Below are 13527 nucleotides of genomic sequence, written 5' to 3'. Positions count from 1 at the left end.
CCCTAAACCTATTATTTTCACAGTATTACTTAATCAAATTACTTGACGGGTCCCTGTAGTTTTATAGCACTGATAAAATTCTGTACTTCTTTTGAGTTGATATAATTTACTCTCTTTTTCTGGAGACCCATCTCAGAAGTTTACATAAAGTGCCTCTTAAAAATAAAACATTCCAGAAAGGCTGGGATCTATCAATCCTGTTAGACATCTGTTTGATACTTACATGTTGAGGTCCTTTAATGGACCGTAACCTGGTGGTCCGGAGTCGACGATAAGAAGGTAAAGGAGAGAAAGAGGCTGATATTCCTTGGTTTACGCAGAAAGCCAATAAAGCCCCTGACACGAGGCTTGCTTTGTTCACGGGAGGCCTCAGGTGCTCTCTAGATCGGGTGAAGGCGCAGACCGCCTTCTCGAGAGGGTCTTAGAAGCCCAGGCAGGAAAGTGAACTCAGAGAGCCTCTGCACTCCAAAGAAATAGCCTGAGAGAGAAAGAGAAAGAAGGACACGGGGACCAGAGCTCTGATGGAGCAAAGGTGTTTTAATCAACATGGTGTGGGCATATATACTGTCTTACAAGGTAGTTATTCTCAGCAAAGATAAAGATTAAAATTCCAGACTTACACAAAACATAGGCGATCCATATTAAAGAGAGAGAGAGTTGTAAACAGTCACTTTTACCATATGGTTCACAAGAAGGAAGAGGGTACTTATCACTGTATAGAAAAACTAATGAAGGAAATACCTGGATTCTTCAGCCCCTGGGAAAGGCTTGCCTCTCTTAATTCCCAAGTATTCAGGAATTAATAAGGAGCAGAGAATTCCTGACAGATCTAAAACAGCACACAGGAAGCCTCCTGTTAAATGCTTCCTGGCACTTACAGATTATGCCATTTTATATGGCATTAAATAATTGTAGCCCATTAAATAATTGTCCAAAAGGGAAATCTGCTGTCATATTCACTTGGATATTAAGCTAAGACTTTGGCCATTGAGAAAAGCATGCCTTGAGCCTGTTGCATGTAGCAATAAAGTTAGACATTCTGTTGCATTTCAGCTCATGCAACTGGCATTCTCATCTATAGTATTTTTCAGTTCCCTTCAAGAAAGACAAAAGGAAAAGAGTTCACATAGTTACAAAGTTCTGAATGGTGATACAGTCTTATCTATTGATGGATCAGATTATTTAATGTTTATCCCCAGAAGATATTTTGTGTTCACCAGAGAGTTTTCTTGGGTCATAGTATGTGGTAGGCGGAATAATGGTCCTTCAATGATGTCCATGTCCTAAGTTCCCAGAAACGGACTGTTAGGTTTGATGACAAAGAGGAGTAAAGGTTGCTAATCAGCTGACCTTATAATGGGATCATTATCTTGGATTACCTGGGTGGGCCCAGTGTAATTACAAGTGTCTTGATAAGGTAAGAGGGAAGCAAAAGAGATGACAACCTGAGAAGGATATGACCTGCTCCTGGCTTTGATCATTGAGGAGGGAATCCCTGAGCCAAAGATTGCAGGCCACCTTTAAAAGCTTGTAAAGACTAGGAAACAGATTTTCTTGTTCAAATTTCCAGAAAGAAATGCAGCCTAGCTGACACCTTGAGTTCCGCCCAGTGGTAAATGGTAAGGCCTTGAGCGAGAGCAGAACTCCTGGCGAAGAGAGATCTGTTGGGGCAGGAAATGGGAAGAGAGTGTGCAAAAACAATATTGAGGAAATAGGATGTTTTGCTAATGATAATGTGTCTATAGGACACAATCAAAGGATTTTGAAAATTGGGAAAGGGGGACGGTATCAATGTGGGTATATACAGAGTGTGTAGGAACAAAAGTCTAGGTGGTGTGGGGTGACCTGAGTCTTGATCCTCTCCTGGTGACTGATATGAAGGAAAGTAGGGCATAATTGGGATTAGTCCCTGTGGTTTCCTAGGTAGATTATTGTGACTATGGAGGGAGAAAGGGTTTGGGAAAGGCAGATTTCTCAAGAGCAGCCAGAGATTTTGGACCTGTATCAAGTTTCTATTACTGCCATAGAATGACAAACTTAGAAAGTACTGCAAACTTAATGGTTTAAAACAGAACAAATTTATTATTACTATCTTACAGTCCTGCAGCTCAAAAGTTTCATAAGGGTCTCACAGGGCTAAAGGCAAGAGGTGTTAGTAGGGCTGCATTCTTTCTGGGAGCCTCAGAGGAGAGAGAATGTTTCCTTGTATGTTCAAGCTTCCAGAAGCTGCCTATATTCCTTGACTTGTGGCTGTCTTCTTTCACCTTCAAAACCAGCCACATTGTCTGCTTCTCTTTTGTCTCATATTGCTCTGACCATGAACAGGAAAGGTCCTCTGCTTTTAAAGACTTGTGTGATTACGTTGGATCACCCAGATAATCTGGCATAAACTAACTACTCATCTCAAAATCTTTAACCTTATTGCATCTACGTAGTCCCGATTTCAGGAATTAGGGCGTGGTCCTTTTAGTGGGACCTCATTCTGCCTACCACAAGGTCCCCTCTTTCTTCCTGTGAATGCTAATGTAGGGCTCGGTGCAGGATGGTATCCAGCTTTAGGGTGTGGTACCTGGTTCAGTATGTAGTTGATGCTGAGTCTTGGGCTTGAACTCTTGCTGCACTTCAGATCTTCTGTGAGGCTCATTTGAGGCTGAGGACAGTCTCAGCCCTCACTTTCATCTCAAAAAAGGGTTAAGGTGCTCATGTATTCTATGGACCAGATCAGTCCATCACATGAAGAGGGAAAGTGAAAGTGAAAGTCGCTCAGTTGTGTCTGCTTGCAACCCCTTGGACTTTCCATATTGTCTATGGGATTCTCCAGGCCAGAATACTGGTGTGGGTAGCCTTTCCCTTCTCCAGGGGATCTTCCCAACCCAGGGATTGAACCCAGGTCTCCCACATTGCAGGCAGATTTTTTACTGACGGAGCCAGAAGGGAACTCAGACATTATTTGAAGAAATAAATTTGTTGAATATGCAGTTGTCTTGTGTGCTACCAAGAGAGCTGTATTAATCTTTCAGTTTTTGTTTACTTAATAAGGCCTCAAAAATGCTTCACATCTAGATATTGACAGGGTAGAATTTTTTTAGCATTTGATGTTTGTCTTGAACCAGAATATTCTTTGGTTCTAAGAGGTCTGGATTGTGAGACTTTGATTTAGGATGTGTTTCTTGTTTTTGCTGTCTGTTTTAGATTTAAATTGGTGTTACAAGCTACTGTAGAATCAAGAATTTTTTATCATGCTAATGTTTCATATCCATTGTGGAAGTGACTAATGTTCCCATTCAGTACTGAATAAATTGAGAACTTTATTTAATTGAGAACTTAAATTTCATCTTTACTCATTCATTAAATAATTTAAAAAGTATTTCAGCCTTTCTTTACAAGTTAAAATTGTTCTCTTAGAAATAATTATCTTTTTAACTATAATACAAACAATAATCTACAGAAGCAAGTTTGACTTTTTCATAAATGATGATAAACATAGTTAAGGATGGTTGGTTTTGTATTATATCAATTAAATTTCAGCACTACTTTTAATTAATGTTTATATCAATAGATCCCTCAGTCCCAGAAAGGTCTGTGATATCAGATTTAACTAACCTAAATTCCAAAGTAGGTCAGTGGGTCAATAGGTTATTAGGTTAGAAAAGGATTTACTGTAGTTTCCATTTTTTAAACTGAGGTTCTTGAGTTAAACCTTTTAAATTAGTAATTTAATATTAATAATTAGATGAAATAAAATGCTCCTTCTTTAAGTTACAGGAACAAGTACATAGGAAGATAGTCTCTTTTACTTGTTTGGTAATAGTAGCATGTCACTTTGTTACTCATTTTTTTTCCCCCTCAGCCCAGTCTCTAATGTTGGACAGTTGAAAGGAAACAAGAAAAAGGCAGCAGTTAAGGTTTCCTTGTTATAAAATAATACATGTTCTTAGAAAAATTTTAGAAAGTGCTAAAGAAAAAGTAAAAATGGAAAAAATCCATAAGCTAATTACTCAGATAACAAGTTGATACTTTGACGTATTTTGGATTTATGTTCAATATATTTTAATGTCACTGTTACTGCTGTTGGATGTTTAAATCTTTCTAGCTTTACTGTTTTAAATAATAATGCATTCACTGTCAAACTTTGGATACATCTCTGATTATTTCCTTTTTTTTCCCCCCAAAATGAGATCACTAGGTCAAAGGACTTAGGCGTTTCGAGTTATTGACACTTCTCACCAAACTTTTTTTTAAGAAAGGCAGTCCTCATTTACTCTCTTAAAGCATTGTTCAGTGTCTATTTCATTTCTCTGGCACAAACTTCTCAGACTATTAGTAAATGTAATAGACACTTGAGAGTCATTTTCATGTCCTCGGTGCAGTGTTGACATTGTCAACTTCTTGAAGTACTCTTTTCTTCTAATTTTAGTGACAGATAGTCCTTCATGGCTTTCTTCTTTATCTTTGATTGGTCTTTTTCCATCTAGTTGATGGTATTATTAACACTAATTATACTTAAAATTTATCACTCATTTGTTGGGTTTTCTACATACTTTTTCAAACATGTAACATAGCTGATCCTCAGAACAATTTTATGGGCTAGGTACTTATGTTATCTCCATGAGCCATAATTCACATTCAGGAACTGTTTCCGAAGCCCATTTCTTTACATTTTTTTGCTCTGCCTTATCCCCATTTTATTGGCAGCTCTTTTGCTTGCCTCCAAAATGTTACTTTTTTCATCAGATTTGAGCCTTAGCCTTGAGCCTTAGCCTTTTTTCTCCTTTTGTATGTGTTTTTTTTTTTTTTTCCCCTAGAGAAATCCATTTAATCATTATCTTTAATGTGCATATTTACTTTGATGGCTCTCACTTTACATCTTCACCCAGTTCTTTCCTGAAAGCCACACCCATGTTTCCAGCTGCCTGCATGACTGAAGCAACTTAGCATGCATGCATGCATTGGAGAAGGAAATGGCAACCTACTCCAGTGTTCTTGCCTGGAGAAGCCCAGGGATGGAGCAACCTGGTGGGCTGCCGTCTATGAGGTCACACAGAGTCAGACACGACTGAAGCAACTTAGCAGCAGCAGCAGCCGCTCGACATTTTTCCTCTTACATGTCCCATAGATATCTTAAGCATAACATGTCTAAAACTGTATCCATCATTAGAAGTATTTGTGAGGTGTTTGTTTCACAGTGATTAAGAGCATGCTGCTGTGTGCTGTGCTTAGTCACTCAGTCGTGTCTGGTTCTTTGTGACCTCATGGACTGTAACCCGCCAGGCTTCTTTGTCCATGGCAATTCTCCAGGCAGGAATACTGGTGGGTTGGCATGCCCTCCTCTAGGGGATCTTCCCAACCCAGGAACTGAACCCAGGTCTTTCGCATTGCGGATGGATTCTTTACCATCTGAGCTACCAGGGAAGCCCAAGAATACTGCAGTGGATAGCTTATCCCTTCTGCAGGGGATCTTCCTGACCAGGAATTGAACCAGGGTCTCCTGGATTGCAGGTGGATTCTTTACCAGCTGAGCTACCAGGGAAGCCTGATTAAGAGCACAGTTCTAGCTAAATGATTGGGTTTTATATCTTAGCCTTACTGCTCATCTTGGCCAGCTAGCTTGCATATTCTCTTTGTGTGTCAGTTTCCGCATCTGTAAAATGGAGATAATAGAGCCTACTTCATGTGATTGTTGAGTCTTAAATGAGAAAACTTTGAAGAATGCCTGGCACATAGTAAATGTTCAATAAATGTTAGCCAGTGCTTTCAACATCATTCCCTCCCTCTTTTCTCCAATTTACTCCTCCAGTATTACCTATCCACCCCACAGATGTGTCCAAGCCAAAATTTGAGTGGTACTCTGATTTCTTCCTGCCCCCAGCTTTTCTTAATCAGTCACCAAATTCTGCCTAGTCATCTCAGTATCTATTAAAATTCTCATTTTTAAAATGAACTCTGCTTCTATATGGAGAAGGCAGTGGCACCCCACTCCAGTACTCTTGCCTGGCAAATCCCTTGGACGGAGGAGCCTGGTAGGCTGCAGTCCATGGGGTCACTAGGAGTCGGACACGACTGAAATGACTTAGCAGCAGCAGCAGCTACTTCTATATTGCTTTACCTAAACTGTTACAATACTATACTTCTACCATTCTAATTCTAGTCCTGGCTCCTTATATTCTGTTTTCTGTGTTGTAACCAGATGATGGCTCAAAAGAACAAGTGTCTATTGTCAGTTTCCTGCTTAAAACTTTTCAGTGTCTTAATTGGGGAGAATGGGGTCAGGAGTTACCTTCATGATCCACGTGGATCATCATTATCATCTCTTACTGCCACCTCTGTTACCCCTGGTCCTGGGTTTTTGCTCCAGTCAACACTAAGGTACTTGGTAGTATTCTAAAATCACAGTTCCTTCTCACGTCTCCAGACCTTTGTGTCAATTTTCTCTTGACATTTATGGAATTTCTCTCTTTGCTTGCTGCTGCTAAGTCGCTTCAGTCATGTCCGACCCTGTGCAACCCCATAGACGGTAGCCCACCAGGCTCCCCCATCCCTGGGATTCTCTAGGCAAGAATACTGGAGTGGGTTGCCATTTCCTTCTCCATCGCTGTTTGCTTAGTGAAGTCTTATTTTATTCCTAAGATCTCAGTTTATGTGTCAGTTCTTTAGAAGACTTCCTTAACTTCTGTGTCACTCCCAGAGTGTTCAGAGAGCATTTTGTGCCTTCTCTGGGAAGCACCTCAAATGCAGTGGCTGTGTCTATTTCGCCATTTCAAAACTACAGTCAGTGTACTACTGGACACTTGTGTTAGCACTCAGTAAATATTTGCTGAATGATAATTGTATGAAGTTAAATTTTTAAGGAATCACTAATATTAAACTATAATATGTTTTTACTTCACTTCTTTGATTTCTCTTGAAAGAAAGTGAAAGTCGCTCAGTTGTGTCAACTTTTTCCCGACCCCGTGGACTATACAGTCTGTGGGATTCTCCAGGCCAGAATACTGGAGTGAATAGCTGTTCTGTTTTCCACGGGATCTTCCCAAGCCAAGGATAGAACTGAGGTCTCCTGTAATGCATGCAGATTCTTTACCAGCTGAGCTACCAGAGAAAGCTCCTTGCCAGGAATAATTTTTACATTTATTAGCTGTTTGTTTTCTTCATGGCTGCTTATTTAGTCTTACTTTTTGTTGTTGTTAGTTTTGTTATGTTTTAAACTCTTTTGAATAACTTTTAGGGATACTTAATATGGTAAAAAATACTGTTTGTCATGCTGCATATGTTTAAGCCTTTTATTTTGCTTTTAAAGGGAGAGTTTCTGTTTGTGTTTATTTTGTTAATAATTGGTATCCCTACATATCCTTTAGACTTCACAACAGCTGCCTTAGGTAAGAATTCTGAGGCTTAGGATAATTATGTTAATTGTGCCAAAGATTTTCATCCACGCCTCTCTGACTCTAAACTCATGGTCTTAACGTCTACTTTCACTCCTCCAGTATGCTGGGTTTATTAGGTGCTTTAATTATGACTGACTCTATCCCAAAATGCTTAAAACCAAATAGGACACTAGGAACTGGCTTCTGAATTGGCTTCATGCACATGTTAGGAATTCAGTTCTATTGCTCTGGTGTTTCTGATTCAGACCTTTTATATTTATTTGAGTCTCCAGGGATGTCTGTCTTTTGTTGTTGCCATAAAAAGACAGTCTCTTTCTGTGCTCAAAAATACCCCCTTTTTCTGCCGTCATAAATTTCCCAATGTTTTGCTGTCATATTACATATATAGCATTTTCTTGGTTTTTAAAAAATTATGTAAAATGGACATTGCATAGGTCAGATGCAAGCTATAACTGTAAAGTTTTGCATTAACTTTGGCACAGTTGGGTTGGTCTTGGTTAATTCAATTATTCACAGTGATTATTGAGTTTTTGTTGTTGTAAAGTTGCTAAGTTGTGTCCAACTCTTTGTGACCCCATGGACCGCAGCATGCCAGGCTTCCCAGTCTTTCACTATTTTCTGGAGTTTGCTCAAACTCCTGTCCATTGAGTCAGTGATGCTATTCAACCGTCTCATCCTCTGTTGTTCCCTTCTCCTGCCTTCAGTCTTTCACAGCATCAGGGTTTTTTCCAGTGAGTTGGCTCTTCGCATCAGGTAGCCAAACTATTGGAGCTTTAGCTTCAGTATCAGTAATGAATATTCAGGGTTGATTTCCTTTTAAAGTGACTAGTTTGATCTCCTTGCAGTCCAAGGGACTCCCAAGAGTCTTCTCCAGCACCACAGTTTGAAAGCATCAATGCTTCAGTGCTCAGCATTCTTTATGATCCAGCACTCATATCTGTATATGACTACTGGGAAAACCATAGCTTTGACTATATGGACCTTTGTTGGCAAAATGATGTGTCTCCTTTTTAATATGCTGTCTAGGTTGCTCATTGCTTTTCTTCCAAGGAGCAAGTATCTTTTAATTTCATGGCTGCAGTCACCATCTACAGTGATTTTTGGAGCCCCCCAAAATAAAATCTGCCACTGTTTCCATTGTTTCCCCATCTATTTGCCATGAAGTGATGGGACCGGATGCCATGACCTTAGTTTTTTGAATATTGAGTTTTAAGCCAGTTTTTTTCACTCTCCTCTTTCACATTCATCAAGAGGCTCTTTGGTTCCTCTTCACTTTCTGCCATTAGGATGGTATCATCTGCATATCTGAGGTTGTTGATATGTTTCCTGGCAATCTTGATTCCAGCTTGTGCTTTATCCAGCCTAGCATTTCACATGAGGTACTCTGCATAGAAGTTATATAAATAATCAGGGTGACAATATACAGCCTTGACATAACTCCTTTCCCAATTTGGAACCAGTCCATTGTTCCATGTCCAGTTTATCTGTTGCTTCTGGACCTGCGTACAGATTTCTCTGGAGGCAATTAAGGTGGTCTGGTACTGTCATCTCTTTAAGAATTTTGCACTGTTTGTTGTGATCCACACAGTCGAAGGTTTTAAGTATAGTCAGTTAAGCAGATATAGGTGTTTTTCTGAAATTCTTTTACTTTTTTTTATGATCCAGTGGATGTTGGCCATTTACAAGCTGTAAATCCAGCTTGTACATCTGGAAATTCTCAGTTCATGTGCTGTTGAAGCCTAGCTGGAAGGATTTTGAGCATTACCTTGCTAGCATGTGAAATGAGTGTAATTGTACCTGTATTTGTTTTATCTTCCTGATAAATTTGATGCTTTTATTTTTATATAATGTCTTTTTAATCTCTTGTGGCAGTTATTTACTTAAAGTCTGTTTTGTCTGATATAAGTACAACTCTTCTTGCTTTCTTGGTTACTGTATGTGTGGAATATCTTTTTTCAGTCTTTTACTTTCTGTCTGTGTATGCTTAAATCTAAAGTGTCTCTCATAGATAGCATATAGTTGGATCTTGTATTTTTATCCATTTACCTGCTTTCTCTTTTGATTGGCAACTTCAGTTTATTTGCAATTAAAATAATTACTGATAAGGAAAGACTGTTACTGTTTTGTTCATTTTTTGTCCATCTTCTAGCCTTTTCCACTTTTTTTCCTCTGGTCTTCCTTTGTGTTTCATTGATTAAAAAAAAAATTTATAGGGGTTGATTTTTTGATTCTGCTTTGATTCTTTTCTCATTTCCTTTTTAGGTATCCTCTATAGGTGTTTTCTTTGTGCTTACCATAATGTTAATAGTATATTTTAAGCTGATAACTTGAAAAACTCTACTCTTTTTACTTCTCTCCCCTCTACCACACTTGATCTCTGTTACAAATTACATCTGTTTATATTCATCATATATGAGTGTTTGTTAGCACATACATATGTATGTTCATTAACATACTTTATAGTTATACTTATTTTTGTACTTTTGTCTTTTAACTTCTGTAGTAGAATTAAAAGTGATTGTACGTTTTTAAAGTTCTTTTAGAAACAATTATTAGTGTTTAGTGTTTCTTATATATTTTGTGACAAAATTCTAAATTTTATGTTTCAAAATTATTTTAAAACCTCTCTTATGATAAATGTCTATATAAGTCAAGTAAATCTAACAAACTTTTTTCTTATTTAAACAGAATTCTGAGACTGATGGTCAGCCATACAGAAAAATATATTGAACTTACAGTTTTCTGAAGAATCAGTTCAAAGATCTCAGAAATACAAAAGGTAATGAAATGATTGTATCTTGAAATGTACTTTGAAATGACATTTCTCTAGGAAAATGAGTTGGGGAGAGTCAGTGCTAAATTATTATTTTTCATAGTGGAATTCAGTAGATGATGGGCTAAAGATACTTTTTGGAGCAGAAGCAAGTGCTTTTAATAATTACATTGGAACTACTCGAATAAATTGGGACTGTGTAAGTCACCCCACCTAAAACAGAAAGAATCAAGAAGTTGTAAGAGGTATTAGAGATGTGCAGTTAACTACCAAAGGAAGGAGCTAACGAGATAAAAGGGGTTGAAGGTAGAATATGGAGATCAGAGAACTTTGGTTTTTTAATAAGTCTTGTAAAACTTTTTGGACACTTTAAACTTTGAACGGTTATACATTTGTGAAAATCAACACTAAGTTTTAAAATGAGAGAGGGGAATTAATGAAAGATCTTGAAATACGAACTGTACACAATTGACAAGATGTTTTTCTGTGAAAGGGAGCAGAAAAGGAGGACGGTACCTGAAGGAGATTGGTGGGTCAAGGAAGTTTTGTGTTTTGTTTTTTCTTTAAGGTAATACACTAAGATTTTGATCAGTTTTGGAGGGAGAAATCAGTGATGTAGAAATGGAAAGCTTTGAGAAAGAGAGCAGATGGGATTCAGAGAAGAAGTAGTATCATATCATTAGATACTGCATAATTTATTTTTAATGCAGAATGAATTTTAATGTTGCATTGTATATATGAATTCTTTTCCAAAGATGGACTGCTGGGTACTGAGATTTTCTGTTAGTTACCTGTAATGTTGTGTGCTGAATTTAAAACATACCTGCTTCCATATTGGCAAACTTTGAATTGCTTATACAGTTTATTAGTTATTAATAGCTCCCCATTTGATAAATTTTTCAAAAAGTTGTTTTTAAAATGTTGTTTATAAAAAACTTATACCATCCTGCCCTCTGTTGTGATAAAATAGTAATGTGGTGCATACTCAGCTGGGAATTCATATCACTGAATGACTTTGAGCTCAAGTTGCTTATGTAAAGGAACATTCGATTCCTAGCTGTAACTTGATCCTTTATATAATTTAATTTGTTCCAACAACTGTAACTGCTCCTTTTAAAGACATTTTATTGCATACCATACTGGTCTATTATTAAAGTCAATATTTAAGAGACAAGAGTTTTAACAATAATATTTAATCTGTATTAGAAATTCCTTGCTATGAGTAGGAACTTCACATGTCTTCTAAAAATGAGTCCTTAGAATTCATAGCATGAGCATGTGTAAACTATACCTAGTCTTTTAGTCTGAAAACGTGGGTCCTAGAATAGTCCCAACACAAGACCTGTGGCTGCTCCCACATTACCACTTTGTTTTGTTAATCAAGGGGAATCTTCTAAAAGTTACTTTACTTAGTTGGGCCTACTTCACTTTTTCCTCTTATCTTTCCCTTAAATATAGCATGCCTATCATTTGGCTGGACAAGTAGAGAAAAGATCTTGGGCTAAGCTGTCAGAGATGTAATTTTATGTTGCTCAATTAGTTGGACAGCAAATAGTGTTTGGAAAAATTTAACCAACAATAATAAAATAGCTTAAGAAAGCATTAGTCTGTCTTCTAAAGATTTTGGATTCACCTCCCTTAGAGTCAGCATGGTCCCTCCTGTATAGTCTTTAAGTCCTTATTCTTTGAGTCTTTTTTTTCCCTCTAGTTTGCCCTATTCTGTCTTCTCATAATTAAACAGGTGGATACTTGGTTTCATATAAGGCTCAAATCTGGTCTTTTAACTTTAAACTGAAACTGTTCTTTTTTAGTTCACCTAGGTTGGCTCTGTTACCTTGGGACTGTTCTTTCTGTTCTAGTGATAGAACCAGCCTCTGTTATTATCATGATGATAAGTATGTCTGTTGGACCAGAGGGCTGTACTTAGGTGATCTTTAAAGTCTCTTCTAACTCTGAAATTCTGTAATTTTGTCTTGTATTTGCTGATGTTGACCCAGACACTTAAAATCGCTATTTTATCCTGAAGTTAGTTCTTTTTATTTTTCTTAACCACTGTCCCCCCTCCCCCTACCCCATTATCCTCCCCCACTATCTTTTAAGAACTCTTAGCCCTGCACAGTTCCACTTCTTCAGCCACAACCACATAGGCAACCCAGCATCATTTATCAAGTTATTGTCTTCCTTTCATGAATATACATTTGAAAACAGTGATTGAGTATTTTAGAATCTCATGTTCTTTAATATTCTCTGGTTCAGAGTGACAGATCAATTTACACTATTTTCTAAATTTTAAATAAAGTTTCATTTGGCTCAAAACTGTAAGGATATTAGAATTAAGGTGTTTATTCAGTATTTAACTCATGACTATCTTTTATGGGTAAAACCTGCCTTCTACTTTAGAAAAACTGTATAGAATATAGAGAGAAATTTTAGGCTTATGATTGAGTTTTAAAGCAGTAAATTTTAATTCTTTTGGTGTGAATATGAAACTTCAAAATAAGGCTGTTCTTCAGTTTACTTGCCTTCACCCCCTTACTACTCCTGTTATCTCTCACTTTATACTGTGGTAATTAAAACTTTCCGTTGTAATATACCTACATTTTTATCTAAAGAGAAAAGTCCTTAAATATGATGCCCTCTCGTCTCATAAAGGCCCGGGCCTTTGCATATTGCTATTCTTGTGGCCTAGAATCCTGTCAACTATTACCTCTTGTCCTTTAGCCTGTTATGTCTGAAACTTAAATGGTCATACAAATCACATAGGGACCTTGTTAAAAATGTGGATTCTGCTTTACTAGGACTAGAGCTGGTCTCAAGATTCTGTATTTTAACAAGCTCTCTGATGATGTCAGTCTCAGGACCACGTTTTCAATAACAAGAATCTCTGCTGCCTGACAATATGACTGTCATCAAGAATATTTCCTGACTCCCCCAATATACCTTCATTATCCCTGTTTCTGTAATTAGTTATCTGCTTCCCTATTTAATTGCAGATTTTTGCCTATAATGATTGTATCTCTCATCCTTCTATTTCCAAAGCTAACTGTACTGTTTAATAGAAAATAGGCTTTTAGCAAATGTTTATCACCCATTAGCTGGTGTTCTTAAAGCTTACTTACCTAGACTGACAGATGTAGCCTATGTACATAGTTATATAATCTATACTGAATATAGTGGCTTTTTGATTACTTTATTATAGAAAGGAAATGAATTATGGTCTTCAATTTTTTTTTCCCCTTGTAGCTCTTTATATAGAAGAAGAAAAAACAAAACCTCAAATGTGCCTCAGCTAAAGGATTATTTTCTTGAAAATAATGTTCTAGCCCTTTGTAGAAACAAAAACATTTTGAAATCTCTATGATAAACATATAG

At 37.3% G+C, this 13527-nt stretch overlaps 1 protein-coding gene across 10 annotated transcripts in view; it reads left to right on the top strand.

The window, feature by feature from the left end:
- The window catches only part of CLOCK (clock circadian regulator), a 124132-nt gene that overhangs the window by 45412 nt on the left and 65193 nt on the right, over nt 1–13527 (top strand). For all 10 annotated transcript variants that reach the window (XM_060416640.1, XM_012179336.4, XM_060416642.1 and 7 more), the window contains one exon: nt 10071–10161. The gene's annotated coding sequence lies outside the window, so the exon portion shown is untranslated. The remainder of the gene's footprint in view (nt 1–10070; nt 10162–13527) is intronic.

This window comes from Ovis aries, chromosome 6, assembly GCF_016772045.2.
Source record: "Ovis aries strain OAR_USU_Benz2616 breed Rambouillet chromosome 6, ARS-UI_Ramb_v3.0, whole genome shotgun sequence".
Taxonomy (NCBI): domain Eukaryota; kingdom Metazoa; phylum Chordata; class Mammalia; order Artiodactyla; family Bovidae; genus Ovis; species Ovis aries.
This window is presented reverse-complemented; position numbering and strand designations above follow the sequence as displayed.